We start from the raw sequence: 13950 nt of genomic DNA, 5'->3' as shown, positions 1-13950 counted from the left end.
GCCGCTATGCGCGCGTCTCGTACGCAACTTTGGGGAAATATATGTAAAGTGGGATTAATTTGTGGCATATTAAATAAAAACCCCGTTTCCATATGAGTTGGGAAATTGTGTTAGATGTAATTATAAACGGAATACAATGAGTTGCTAATCATTTTCAACCCATATTTAGTTGAATATGCTTCAAAGACAACATATTTGATGTTCAAACTAAAACATTATTTTTTTGTTGTTGCTAATAATCATTAACTTTATAATTTGATGCCAGCAACACGTGACACAGAAGTTGGGAAAGGTGGCAATAAATACTGATAAAGTTGAGGAATGCTCATCGGACACTTATTTTGAACATCCCACAGGTGTGCAGGCTAATTGGGAACAGGTGGGTGCCATGATTGGGTATAAAAACAGCTTCCCAAAAAATGCCCAGTCTTTCACAAGAGAAGGATGGGACGAGGTACACCCCTTTGTCCGCAACTGCAAGAGCAAAAAGTCAAACAGTTTAAGAACAAAGTGCAATCGCAACAAAATTAGGGTCCATAATCTCATCAAAAGGTTCAGAGAATCTGGAGAAATCATTCCACGCAAGCAGCATGGCCAGAAACCAACATTGAATGACCGTGACCTTCGATCCCATAGATGGCACTGTATCAAAAACCGACATCAATCTATAAATGATATCACCACATGGGCTCAGGAACACCTCAGAAAACCACTGTCACTAAATACAGTTCGTCGCTACATCTGTAAGTGCAAGTTAAAGCTCTACTATGCAAAGCGAAAGCCATTTATCAACAATCCAATCCATCCATCCATCCATTTTCTACCGCTTATTCCCTTTCGGGGTCGCGGGGGGTGCTGGCGCCTATCCAATCCAATCCACCTTATTTATATAGCACATTTAAACAACAAGAATGTTTCCAAAGTGCTGCACAGCCATGTAAAAAACAATATTATGCTCCACCAATGACTGAATAAAAACAAAAAAATAAATAAATATAAAACCAATATAAAAATAAATATGATTTAAAAACAATTTTAGAGGGTAAAATCAATTAAAACCGTAAAATAGAAATCAAAGTGTATAAAAAACACAGAGGAGGACAGTACTGTTAAAAGCCAAAGAATAAAACTGGTTCTTAAGACGAGACTTAAAACACTCCACTGTGGAAGCAGTTTGAACATGGAGGGGCAGAGTGTTCCAGAGCTTAGGGCCGACCACAGAGAAGGCCCTGTCTCCCCTGGTTTTAAGTCTGGTCTTGGGCACCACGAGCTGGAACTGGCTCTCGGACCTCAGAGTGCGCGCAGGAGTGTAAATTTGGATGAGGTCCGAGATATACTGAGGTGCCAGTCCATGTAAAGATTTAAAAACAAACAGCAATGTTTTCAAATCAATTTTAAAATGAACAGGGAGCCAGTGCAAACTCTGAAGAATTGGGGTTATATGCTGGCGTTTCCTGGCCTCTGTTAAAAGTCGTGCTTCCGCGTTCTGGACTAACTGCAACCGGGAGAGAGCTTTTTGGCTAATGCCAGCATAAAGTGCATTGCAGTAGTCCAAGCGACTTGAAATAAAAGCATGCACGACTTGTTCAAAAAAGTTAAAAGATAAAAACGGTTTAACCTTTACTAAAAGACGAAGGTGATAAAAACACGATTTTAAAACGCCATTGACTTGTTTGTCAAGTTTAAAATCGCTGTCTATAGTGACGCCTAGGCTGGTGACTTTGGGACGCAAAAATATTTTGCAATGGTCCCAAGTCAGTGAGGGCCGGACCAAAAACTGAAATTTCCGTTTTTCCCCCATTCATTATCAAAAAATTCTGTGCTAACCATGCCTTGACGTCACATAGACAATTTAAAAGGGGTGTCAGGGGGCCGTGGCCTTTTGAAATTGGCATATAAATTTGGCAGTCATCTGCATAAAAGTGATAAAACACCCCATGTTTCTTAAAAATTTCTCCAAGAGGGAGGAGATAAAGAGCGAACAGGATGGGGCCTAAAATAGATCTCTGGGGGACACCACTGTAAAGCAGGGCAAAAGAAGAGGTGGCATTCCCCCCAGTCTGACAGAGAAGGACCTCTCTGACAGGTAGGATCTGAACCACTGTAATGCAGTCCCCCTGACACCCACACAGTCTCTCAAGCGGTCTAAAAGAATTGTGTGGTCGACTGTGTCAAAGGCAGCTGTAAGATCTAAAAGCACTAAAATGGCAGAGCTGCCAGAATCAGACATTAAAAGCAAGTCATTAAAAACCTTTAAAAGTGCAGATTCAGTACTGTGCAAAGCTTTGTATCCAGACTGAAATGGATCTAAAGTGCTATTTTCATCTAAAAAAGGCAGCAATTGGGCCAAAACACATTTCTCCCAAATTTTCGACACAAAAGGTAATTTGGAAATGGGCCGATAATTTGACAAATTTGTCGGATTCAGACTTGGCTTTTTAATCAAAGGCTCAACAATAGCTCTTTCACAAAAGGAGGGGACACAGCCAGAAGTCAAGCTGCTGTTGATGATGTCCCAAACAGACAAGTCAATAGTGTTCCAGATTTCTTTAAAAAAGCGAGGGGGGACTGGGTCTGTGGGACAGGATAAGGGTTTTAGCTTGTCGACTATTCCTGTAAGCTCAGGCATGGACACAGGCTCAAAGTGACAAAACATAGCCGAGCACTGAGTGGCCACATTAAAAGTCAACGGAGAACGAGAAAGATTTGCCCGAATAGAAGCAACCTCGTCGTTAAAAAAAGGAGAGAAATTTTTCACAAGTTTCACTTGTCATCTCCAGTGAAGTGGCTGGATTCGGTTTAAGAACATTACTAATAGTATTAAAAAGAACACGTGGCTTGCTGATACTATTTAAAATTAAGTCTGACGTATATTTTGTTTCCTCAGCTTTAACCACACTTTGATAATTTCGATAGTTTTCTTTAAAAATTTGATAGACTTCCAAGTGATCCCCTTTCCACTGGCGCTCCGCCCTTCGCCACTCACGCCGAGCTGTGCGTGTGGTTTCATTGAGCCAAGGCTTCTGTTTTGGTTTGGGACGTATAGCTCTGAGGGGCGCTATATTATCCAGAATTTCAGAACATGTCGAAAGAAAAGAGCACATCAATCAATCAATCAATGTTTACTTATATAGCCCTAAATCACTAGTGTCTCAAAGGGCTGCACAAACCACAACACAAACCACTACGACATCCTCGGTAGGCCCACATAAGGGCAAGGAAAACTCACACCCAGTGGGACGTCGGTGACACACCCAGTGGGACGTCGGTGACAATGATGACTATGAGAACCTTGGAGAGGACGAAATCAATGGATGTCGAGCGGGTCTAACATGATACTCTGAAAGTTCAATCCATAATGGATCCAACACAGCCGTGAGAGTCCAGTCCAAAGCGGATCCAACACAGCGAGAGTCCCGTTCACAGCGGAGCCAGCAGGAAACCATACCAAGCGGAGGCGGATCAGCAGCGCAGAGATGTCCCCAGCCGATACACAGGCAAGCAGTACATGGCCACCGGATCGGACCGGACACCCTCCACAAGGGAGAGTGGGACATAGGAGAAACTTCGAACATTGCTTCTATTCGGGCAAATCTTTCTCGTTCTCCGTTGACTTTTAATGTGGCCACTCAGTGCTCGGCAATGTTTTGTCACTTTGAGCCTGTGTCCATCAATTGTTCAGTGTCTGCAGGGTGTGATATACTCTGCATGGACTCAGTAAACAAAGGAGAAAAGGCGGCTGCAGTGTCAGACCAAATAACACGGCCATGACGCACGGCAAGCGGCTTTACATCAGGTTCAAAACTTGAATTAAACATAACAGGACTGTGATAACTGAACACTGCATCACCAACAACAACATTGTCAACGATAAAACCATAAGACAGTACGAGGTCTAGTGTATGCCCGCGTTCATGTGTAGAACCACACACAGACTGTACAAAGTTAAAAGAGTCAATGATATTCAGGAAGCTCCTGGATAAAGGTTCGTCTGGGCAGCAGGTGTGAATATTCAAATCACCAACAATAAAGACACGATCATATTTGGGCAGGATTTCGGCCAGAAATTCAGAAAAGTCATTTATAAAGTCTTTGTGGTACTTGGGTGGTCGATATACGACGGCACACAGGACGACATCAGAAAGACCCAGCTCAAACATGCATAGTTCGAAGCTTGAAAAGGAGGGTTGCAAGTGGATCTGACGGCATTTAAAGTCGTTTTTAAAAACGACTGCTAATCCTCCTCCTTTTCGGCCTGATGACCGTGGAGAATTAAAATACGAGCACCCCGGTGATGAAAGTTCATTGAGTGGCGCGAACTTACCGGCTCTCAGCCATGTCTCCGTCACACAGAGGAGGTCCAGTCCGCGGGAGACGAATAAATCCTTCAGGATAAATGTTTTGTTTGTCAAGGATCTTGCATTAAAGGGGAACATTATCACAATTTCAAAAGGGTTAAAAACAATAAAAATCAGTTCCCAGTGGCTTGTTTTATTTTTCGAAGTTTTTTTCAAAATTTTACACCTCCCGGAATTGTTGCGATCTGCTGCTCAGATCTTCACATGTTTGTTATTTCCATTTTTTGTTTCATTCTCAGTCTGACCCGTTTATTTCCTGTTTTGCCCATCACTCTGGTTACTCATTAGTTCACCTGCTACACTCGTACCGCACACCTGCTTCAGCTAATCACCCTCCTTTATAAGCCAGCCTTTTCTGTTCAGTCTTCCTCGGATCCTAATTTGCCCACGCGCAACAGTGACGACTCTCGACCTTCATCTTTGTATGTATATTCTCGCTAGCTTTTACGCTAAGCCATTTGTTTATTCCAGCTCACATGCTGAGGAATTGTTTTTCCGTTTTTGGTTTGCCTTCTCTTTACAGCAGTGTTTTTGTTCCTAGCCTTTTATTATTTAATAAATCCATTTATAACTTACCTTGTTGTGTTCATCGCTTCGACGCATCCCCGGAAGAACCAATCCGGCATTACAATGCCACACAAGCGTCACAGTAGGATCCGAGCATCAAAATGTTTTTCCGCGTCGAAACCACGGGAGGAACCCTTCGACTTGGGTTTGTGGTTGGAGCTCGTGGCTTGGGAGCAGGAAAGACTTGACTGTGGGCCTGAAGTCCCCTCCGAAGCCGTTCGCGCTGCCCCGAAGAGGCGGGGGGTCCAGTGGAGAGGTCCCCCGCACGGCAGTAATGTTCCAGCACCACTTATTCCTCCCCATGGACACAGCAAGTTTCACCCCGTCCAGGATTCACCCGTCATTACCGGTAATCCTGCTTGTTTTTTTTCAAATCATTCCTTAAGCTGCCATGACACTTTTTCTGACACAAGCGATGACGTCAATTGGGGAACGCCCACCGGTGACGCAACACCGGCCTCTGTTGATGACATTTTTTCAGAAGATTTTTATATTGTGGACAGTAATTCTCATTCCCAACCTTTTTTGAATATCAATAACATTCATGACAAGATACAGAATTATCAGGATATTTTTTCTTATTATTCTAGTCAACCTCAGTCACCTAGTTTTTCTCCTACACCTCCTTTAAAACCTCATTCTCCGGCCAAGTCCAAGGTGTTTCCTCCCTTTTCTAAAGGAAATTCTGGACAAATTAAAGGGGAGGAGTCGGCCCGCCTCCAAGCCTCCCACCACCCTCCCTTAAGGTCAGTCCCTGACCATAGGGAACGGGTCTGGGATCCCCGTCTGGAGGAAGGGGCTATGACCTATAGCTGTGCTACGGAGGTAGCACAGATACTACCCTCTAAACCACGGCCACCATGTAGACCTCCTCCACCTGTTTTTCCCCCGGCCAAATCTCAACGGCCTTGTAGACCTCCTCCACCTGTTTTTCCCCTGGCCAAGTCTCAACGGCCTTGTAGACCTCCTCCACCTGTTTTTCCCCCGGCCAAGTCTCAACGGCCTTGTAGACCTCCTCCACCTGTTTTTCCCCCGGCCAAGTCTCAACGGCCTTGTAGACCTCCTCCACCTGTGTTCCGTCCGAACCCTAGTTCTCCTCGGCAGACCCCTGTGCCTGCTCCTCGGCTGAAGCCGACACCTGCTCCTCGGCTGAAGCCGACACCTGCTCCTCGGCTGAAGCCGACACCTGCTCCTCGGCTGAAGCCGACACCTGTTCCCAGTCTGGTTCTCACACCAGCACATGACACTAACCTGGTTTTCACGCCAGAATTCGACTCTCGCCTGGTTCACACACCAGCAGCTTTTTCGGGCCTGGTTCTCACACCAGTTTTGAACTCTAGTCTGGTTCTCACACCAGTTTTGAACTCTAGCCTGGTTCTCAAACCAGCACTAGACTCCCACCTGGTTCTCACACCAGCCTCCGACCCAGAACTGGTTCTCATACCAGTTACAGACTTTAGCCTGGAGCCCACTCCAGTACCAGCTCCAGAGCTGGAGCCTACTCCAGTACCAGCTCCACGCCGCCAAGCGCCGGTACCAGCTCCACGCCGCCAAGCGCCGGTACCAGCTCCGCGCCGCCAAGCACCGCCGACGACGGGGCTGGAGCCCACACCAGCGTCGACGACGGGGCTGGAGCCCACACCAGCGTCGACGACGGGGCTGGAACCTTCACCTGTGTCGACAGGGCTGGAGCCCACTCCAGTGCCAGCTCCTCGACAAGCGCCGGTACCAGCTCCACGCCGCCAAGCACTGCCGACGAAGAAGCTGGAGCCCACACCGGCGCCGACGATGAGGCTGGAGCTCACTCCAGTCACGACTCCTGCGGCTCCCAGGCCGCCTCCGACGACTCCTGCGGCTCCCAGGCCGCCTCCGACGACTCCTGCGGCTCCCAGGCCGCCTCCGACGACTCCTGCGGCTCCCAGGCCGCCTCCGACGACTCCTGCGGCTCCCAGGCCGCCTCCGACGACTCCTGCGGCTGCAGCACCCGCATCATCCTCGCCAGCTGCACTCGGGCCTGCTTTGGCTGCAGTCCCCGCACCCTCGTCTGCTGCTTCCAAGCCTGCTAGGATTTCGGTGCTGAGGCGTCGTCCACCACGTCGACCACGGGCGTGGCCTCTGCGAGGTCATCCTCCTCGCCAGACACTCCCTCCTCCATGTCGGCCACGGATGTGGCCGTGCCCGGGTCGTCCGCCTCGCCGGGCACCTCATCCTGCGAGGCGGCCACTAATGTGGCCTTTTCGAGGTCGCCCGCCAAAACTTGTTCGGCAGCAGCGTTCCACCCGCCGCCGCCACATGATGTGTCCTCGGTGGATTCGGGGACATGCGATCTGGCGACCCTCCACCGTGGCCTCCCTCCGCCCTCCCTTCGTTTGTGGACTTTCTGGTTTTGGGGAGGGGGTTCAAGTTTTTGTTTGTGTTTTTGAGACATCTGGTATCTGTCTTTTGTTGGGGGGGAATACTGTTGCGATCTGCTGCTCAGATCTTCACATGTTTGTTATTTCCATTTTTTGTTTCATTCTCAGTCTGACCCGTTTATTTCCTGTTTTGCCCATCACTCTGGTTACTCATTAGTTCACCTGCTACACTCGTACCGCACACCTGCTTCAGCTAATCACCCTCCTTTTATAAGCCAGCCTTTTCTGTTCAGTCTTCCTCGGATCCTAATTTGCCCACGCGCAACAGTGACGACTCTCGACCTTCATCTTTGTATGTATATTCTCGCTAGCTTTTACGCTAAGCCATTTGTTTATTCCAGCTCACATGCTGAGGAATTGTTTTTCCGTTTTTGGTTTGCCTTCTCTTTACAGCAGTGTTTTTGTTCCTAGCCTTTTATTATTTAATAAATCCATTTATAACTTACCTTGTTGTGTTCATCGCTTCGACGCATCCCCGGAAGAACCAATCCGGCATTACAATGCCACACAAGCGTCACAGGAATATCCCTAAAAAAAGCTTTAAAGTTCTTGATTTTCCCTATTTGGGGTGCGACTGTCCATTTCCCTGTGACGTCATACAGGGCTGCCAATACAAACAACATGGCGGTTACCACAGCAAGATATAGCGATATTAGCTCGGATTCAGACTCTGATTTCAGCGGCTTAAGCGATTCAACAGATTACACATGTATTGAAACAGATGGTCAGAGTATGGAGGCAGATAGCGAAAACGAAATTGAAAAAGAAATTGAAGCTATTGAGCGAATAGCTATTGACGCTATTCGGCCATAGCATGGGTGTACCTAATGAAGTGGCCCATAGCATGGCTGCCTCATTAGCATCGCTGGTAAAATGTGTGGACCAAACGATCAGGACTTTTGTATCTTTTGACACTGGAGCAACTTAAATCAGTCGATTGGTAAGTGTTTGTTTCGCATTAAATGTGGGTATCTAGTTTCAAATGTACATACAGCTAGCGTAAATAGCATGTTAGCATCGATTAGCAGGCAGTCATGCCGTGACCAAATATGTCTGATTAGCACATAAGTCAACAACATCAACAAAACTCAGCTTTGTGATTTTGTTGACTTAGTCGTTGCAAGTGCATCTGCAGGTTATCCATACATCTCTATGCCATGTCTGCCTTAGCATCGCCGGTAAAATGTGCAGACACTCTGGTACATTCAATGGGGGTCTGGCGGCAGATTTCTTGCCAGTGGTGCAAATTGAATCCCTCCCTGTTAGTGTTGTTACACCCTCCGACAACACACCGACGAGGCATGATGTCTCCAAGGTTCCAAAAAATAGTCGAAAAAACGGAAAATAACAGAGCTGAGACCCGGTGTTTGTAATGTGAAAATGAAAATGGCGGGTGTGTTACCTCGGTGACGTCACGTTCTGACGTCATCGCTAAAAGACCGATAAACAGAAAGACTTTTAATTTGCCAAAATTCACCCATTTAGAGTTCGGAAATCGGTTAAAAAAATACATGGTCTTTTTTCTGCAACATCAAGGTATATATTGACGCTTGCCTAGGTTTGGTGATAATGTTCCCCTTTAACAATACCGAACTTAACGGGGGCCGGCGCGTCCAAGGCTGCTGCTAATCCAGGTGGGGCCCGACACAGAGCCCGCAGGTGGCAGGAATTCACGCCGCGTCTCCGGGGGCGGGGACAGCAGGAGCGAGGCGGGTGAGCTTCCCCCTGCAGACCGACGACGGGAATAACCCAGGACCTGGCGGGATCCAGCGAACGCGGGTGCAGGAAGAGACCAGGTACCGGACCATACCTCCTTCGGGAAGCCACGGAAAGGCGGGCCAGGAGTGCCCTAACTCTCACCAGCTGGCTGCCACGTTTGCCGCGGTGCCGGTGGTGCTTTCGCCGGGGGGGAGGAGCCAGTGGGCGAAAAAGAAAAGGAGGAATTCGGCCAGGTGAGAACGCTGACTTGGACGTCGAAAAACCAACGTCGAAGTTGATCATGTCCGTGTGAGAGGGACACAGATCCAACAGCGTTTGGCGATCATACACCAACAGTGAGTTGACAGGGACAACAAAAAACGTGAACAGCACAAAAACAAACAGAGCTGACAGCGGTAGACAGCAGGCCACAGCACATACTAGCACCATCTTGGATTTTCCCATCATGCAACTCATCTATTTGAGGCCCAACAACAACCAGAAATGCCACCGGCTTCTCTGTGCTCGAGATCATGTAATATGGAATGATGCAAAGTGGAAAATTGTTCTGTGGTCTGACGAGTCCACATTTCAAATTGTTTTTGGAAATATTCAACATCGTGTCATCCGGACCAAAGGGGAAGCGAACCATCCAGACTGTTATCGACGCAAAATTCAAAAGCCAGCATCTGTGATGGTATGGGGGTGCATTAGTGCCCAAGGCATGGGTACCTCACACATCTGTGATGGCACCATTAATGTGGAAAAGTACATACAGGTTTTGGAACAAAATATGCTGCCATCTATGCGCCGTCTTTTTCATAGACGCTCCTGCTTATTTCAGCAAGACAATGCAAAGCCACATTCAGCACGTGTTACAACAGCGTGGCTTCATTAAAAAAAGAGTGCGGGTACTAGACTGGCCCGCCTGCAGTCCAGACCTGTCTCCCAGCGAAAATGTGTGGCACATTATGAAGCGTAAAATACGACAGCGGAGACTAAGGACTGTTGAACGACCCAAGCTCTACATAAAACAAGATTGGGAAATAATTCCCCTTTCAAAGCTTCAGCAATTACTTTCCTCAGTCCCCAAACGTTTATTGAGTGTTGTTAAAAGAAAAGGTGATGTAACACAGTGGTGAACATGCCCTTTCCCAACTACTTTGGCACGTGTTGCAGCCAAGACATTCTAAGTTACTTATTTGCAAAAAAGAAATAGTTATAGAGTTTGAACATCAAATATCTTGTCTATGTAGTGCATTCAACTGAATATGAGTTGAAAAGGATTTGCAAATCATTGTATTTCGTTTATATTTACATCTAACACAATTTCCCAACTCGTATGGAAACGGGGTTTGTATAAACCGGGTTGCATTCGTGGCTAACAATATATCTATGTCTTGTGTTTATTTACCGTTTTAAACATTCCCAGCTGAATATCAGGTCCCACCCGTGACTCCTTAGATTGCGTAGTGGCAGCGACACTCGGAGAACTTGGGTGCGTTTGTTACACCATTGTTTAATGCATCCAGCGGGGCATCACAACAAAATTAGGCACAATAATGTGTTAATTCCACGACTGTATATATCTGTATCAGTTGATATCGGAATCTGTAATTAAGAGTTGGACAATATCGTAATATCGGATATTGGCAAAAAAGCCATTATTGGACATCTCTACTGGAAACTGGTAGGACATTTCAGCACTTGGAGTGAGCGAACTCGTTTAAAAGCTGGCGCCACAGCACATAACACACCTATTCAGTGTATTTTCGTGTTGTTTTTTACTCTTTGCTTCATGGATATCAATGAAGAAAAATCCATACATTAGCCGCACCGTTATTTAAGCCGCAGGATTCAAAGTGAAGAAATTTACGGTATATATTAAGATATCTTTTAAATACAAAATAAAAAAAACCTCTCTGAGTATAAGTTTTTTGTGTTTTGAGCACAGTAAGTGCAACCCTTCTCCGTATAGCTCGGTTGGTAGAGGGTTCCAGGTTCGAGCCCCACTTCCGCCATCCCAGTCCCAGCCGTTCTGTCCTTGGGCAAGACACTTTACCCACCTGCTCCCAGTGCCACCCACACTGCTTTAAATGTAATTTAGATATTGGGTATCACTATGTAAAATGCTTTGCTTCACTAGAGATAAAAAATATAATTAAATATAATAAAAATAATTCCCCCCCCCCCTCCCGTCCCCCCTTCATGAGCACAACTTCAGCGGGGAAAAAAAAAAAGGGTTTCATTATGAATGCACTTTAAACTGTGTGTAAAATGGCCATAAAAAGTGGTCGACGTCTTCTGCATGTTTGATATAGCTCGGTTGGTAGAGTGGCCGTGCCAGCAACTTGAGGGTTTCAGGTTCGATCCCCACTTCCGCCATCCTAGTCACTGCTGTTGTGTCCTTGGGCAAGACACATTACCCACCTGCTCCCAGTGCCACCCACACTGGTTTAAATTTTAACCTAGATATCGGGTTTGACTATGTAAAAGCGCTTTGAGTCACTCAAGAAAAGCGCTATATAAATATAATTCACTTCACAGGAGGTGGGGGGTATGGTAACATGAATGTGCAGTAAATGAGTGTCTCCATGGTGGTGGCCCGTATAGTAAATCCTCATTTAAATAAGGCGCGCAGTCCTAGTAGACTGTGATTCTATAGGTTCTGTGTTGTATTCGGATCTAAGTAAATGTCCATCCATCCATTTTCTACCGCTTCTCCCTTTTTGGCGGTGCTGGAGCCTATCTCAGCTGCATTCGGGCGGAAGGTGGAGTGTCGCCACCTCATCGCAGGGCTAACACAGATAGACAACATTCACACACTAGGGCCAAATAGGATTTAAATCAGAGCCAATGGTACCAGTAGTTATTTTACACAATTGTCTGTATTTTCTCTCAAAATATTGTCTGTAATAAACATGAATAGGAAAATCATAATTAAATTTGTATATATAACTGTAAACTATGGTGTACTAGGGTTGTATGGTATACCGGTATTAGTATAGTACGGCGATACTAATGAATCATATTCAGTTCGAAGAGAAAATGGAACATTTTAAAAGCCAAATCTCGACTTGTGTCCACCGAAGCAGTAATTTCACACATCCTTGAGAGCAGACGGCCTTAAAAGCAAAAAGAACATTTTATGTGTCAGAGCAACATTGAGTGAAAGGGAAAAAAATTATTTAAATTCACAAAATGTAGAAATCATAGCGACGTTCAAAATCTCACTCTGACTTTATAAATCTATGAGGGGGCCACTGTTGGACATGAAGACCAGCAGGCACAAGACATTACAACAACGGTGAGAACTCGTTGAATTAGGTCCTGATGTTGAGCGACTCAAACATAGCGTTGAAACAACGTGCTTTTTGACAACGTTTAGTCAATGTTGGTTTCTGACTGTCAAGACGAGGCGGTTTGTTCTCCCGGGATGCAAACGGACTACTCTGGACCAGGCGTGAAGGTAGTAACATTTTTAATTAATCGCTATCAAAATAGAAACAAACAAAAAGGCGCACAAGGCGAAAACACAACTTAGACAGAACTACGGACAAGAAACAAAACTCACTAAACTGTGGCATGAATAAACAAAACTTACTTGGCATAAAAACGAGCTGCATGAACTATGGCATGAAAACGAAGAATGTCGCCAGACCGACTGACTGGCAAGGGCGGTCGATATAGTCTCACGATTAGAGCCAGGTGAGCATCCGAACACCAGCGGCAGGTGAAAATCATAATTCACTATGGCAACCAGAACAAATAAGAGTGCACCAAAAAACAGGAGCTCATGGAGTTCAAAACAACAGAAAATAACAAAAACATAATCGAGACCACGGCTCATGACACTGACGTTGATTTGAACATTAAAATTTGGTCATTTCCCAACCAACAATGTGGATCCAATCAACAAATCTCAGTTTACAAATACTATTTTGCAACATTGTTTCAAAGTCAGTTTTAAGGGACATATACCGTATTTTTCCGGACCATAGGGCGCACTGCCAATGAATGGTATTTTTTCTATCTTTTTTCATATTAAAGGCACACCGAATTATAGTGCGCATTAAAGGAGTTATAATATTATATATATTTTTTTTTCTATATGTAAAACACTTCCTTGTGGTCTACATAACATGTAATGGTGGTGGGGGAGGTTTCTCCTGGTGCCGACAGATCTCTCATGAGCCCGGTAGACAGGTTTGAACAAGTCTTTTATTGCAAGCGCCCACGCACACGGATAGCCCGCTTCCCAGCAGCCTGCTCGTGTCTGCTCGCTCTCGTGTCTCGCTCTGCTACAACTCCCAACTCCAACAACTTGTCTCGTACCGACTGCTGCTAATAAAGGTGACAGGTGATTAGATAACAAGGCCCAGCTGGGCAATCTACTCACCTGCCGCTGTCTTCGAGGTCGGTCCTTGCACACCCTGCTCCGCGGCAGGCCCGCAGGCCACGGCCCCCTCCACAGGTGGTTCTTTGAGCAAAATGTTGCATAGATTGTTTTACAGACCATCTTCAAGCCGCTTTCTGACAGTCGCTTACTAATGCACCGTTGTGTGGGCGGTCCTATTTACGTGGCTCACCTTCGGCAGCGTCTTCTCCCCATCATCTTTGTTGTAGCGTACAAGGACGGGAGTGGAAGAAGTGTCAAAAGATGTCGCTAACTGTTTTAATGACATTCAGACTTTAATTAAATCAATAACGGAGCAGCATGTCCTCATCCGGAAACAAATGTGTCCCGTGAAAAATCGTCCCACCGGAACTCTAATAACTAAAGTTCCTTGGGTGAAAAAATTTTAAACTCACTAGACCTGGTATGTTTTAGCGCTTTCATGGCAAGTTTACTGACTGATATAAGTAAGAACTTTACACTTCTTTATATAAGAAATGGCAACAGCGGAGGATGA

The 13950-nt window shown here is 45.9% G+C and overlaps 1 protein-coding gene across 2 annotated transcripts in view; it reads left to right on the top strand.

Moving 5' to 3' along the window:
* LOC133561875 (neurexophilin-1) overlaps window positions 1-13950 on the top strand; it is a 175115-nt gene that overhangs the window by 30559 nt on the left and 130606 nt on the right. The gene's annotated exons all lie outside the window — the stretch shown is intronic.

Source organism: Nerophis ophidion, linkage group LG11 (genome assembly GCF_033978795.1).
Source record: "Nerophis ophidion isolate RoL-2023_Sa linkage group LG11, RoL_Noph_v1.0, whole genome shotgun sequence".
Lineage (NCBI taxonomy): Eukaryota > Metazoa > Chordata > Actinopteri > Syngnathiformes > Syngnathidae > Nerophis > Nerophis ophidion.
Note: the sequence above shows the minus strand (reverse complement) of the source record. Positions and strands in the feature narration are given on the sequence as shown.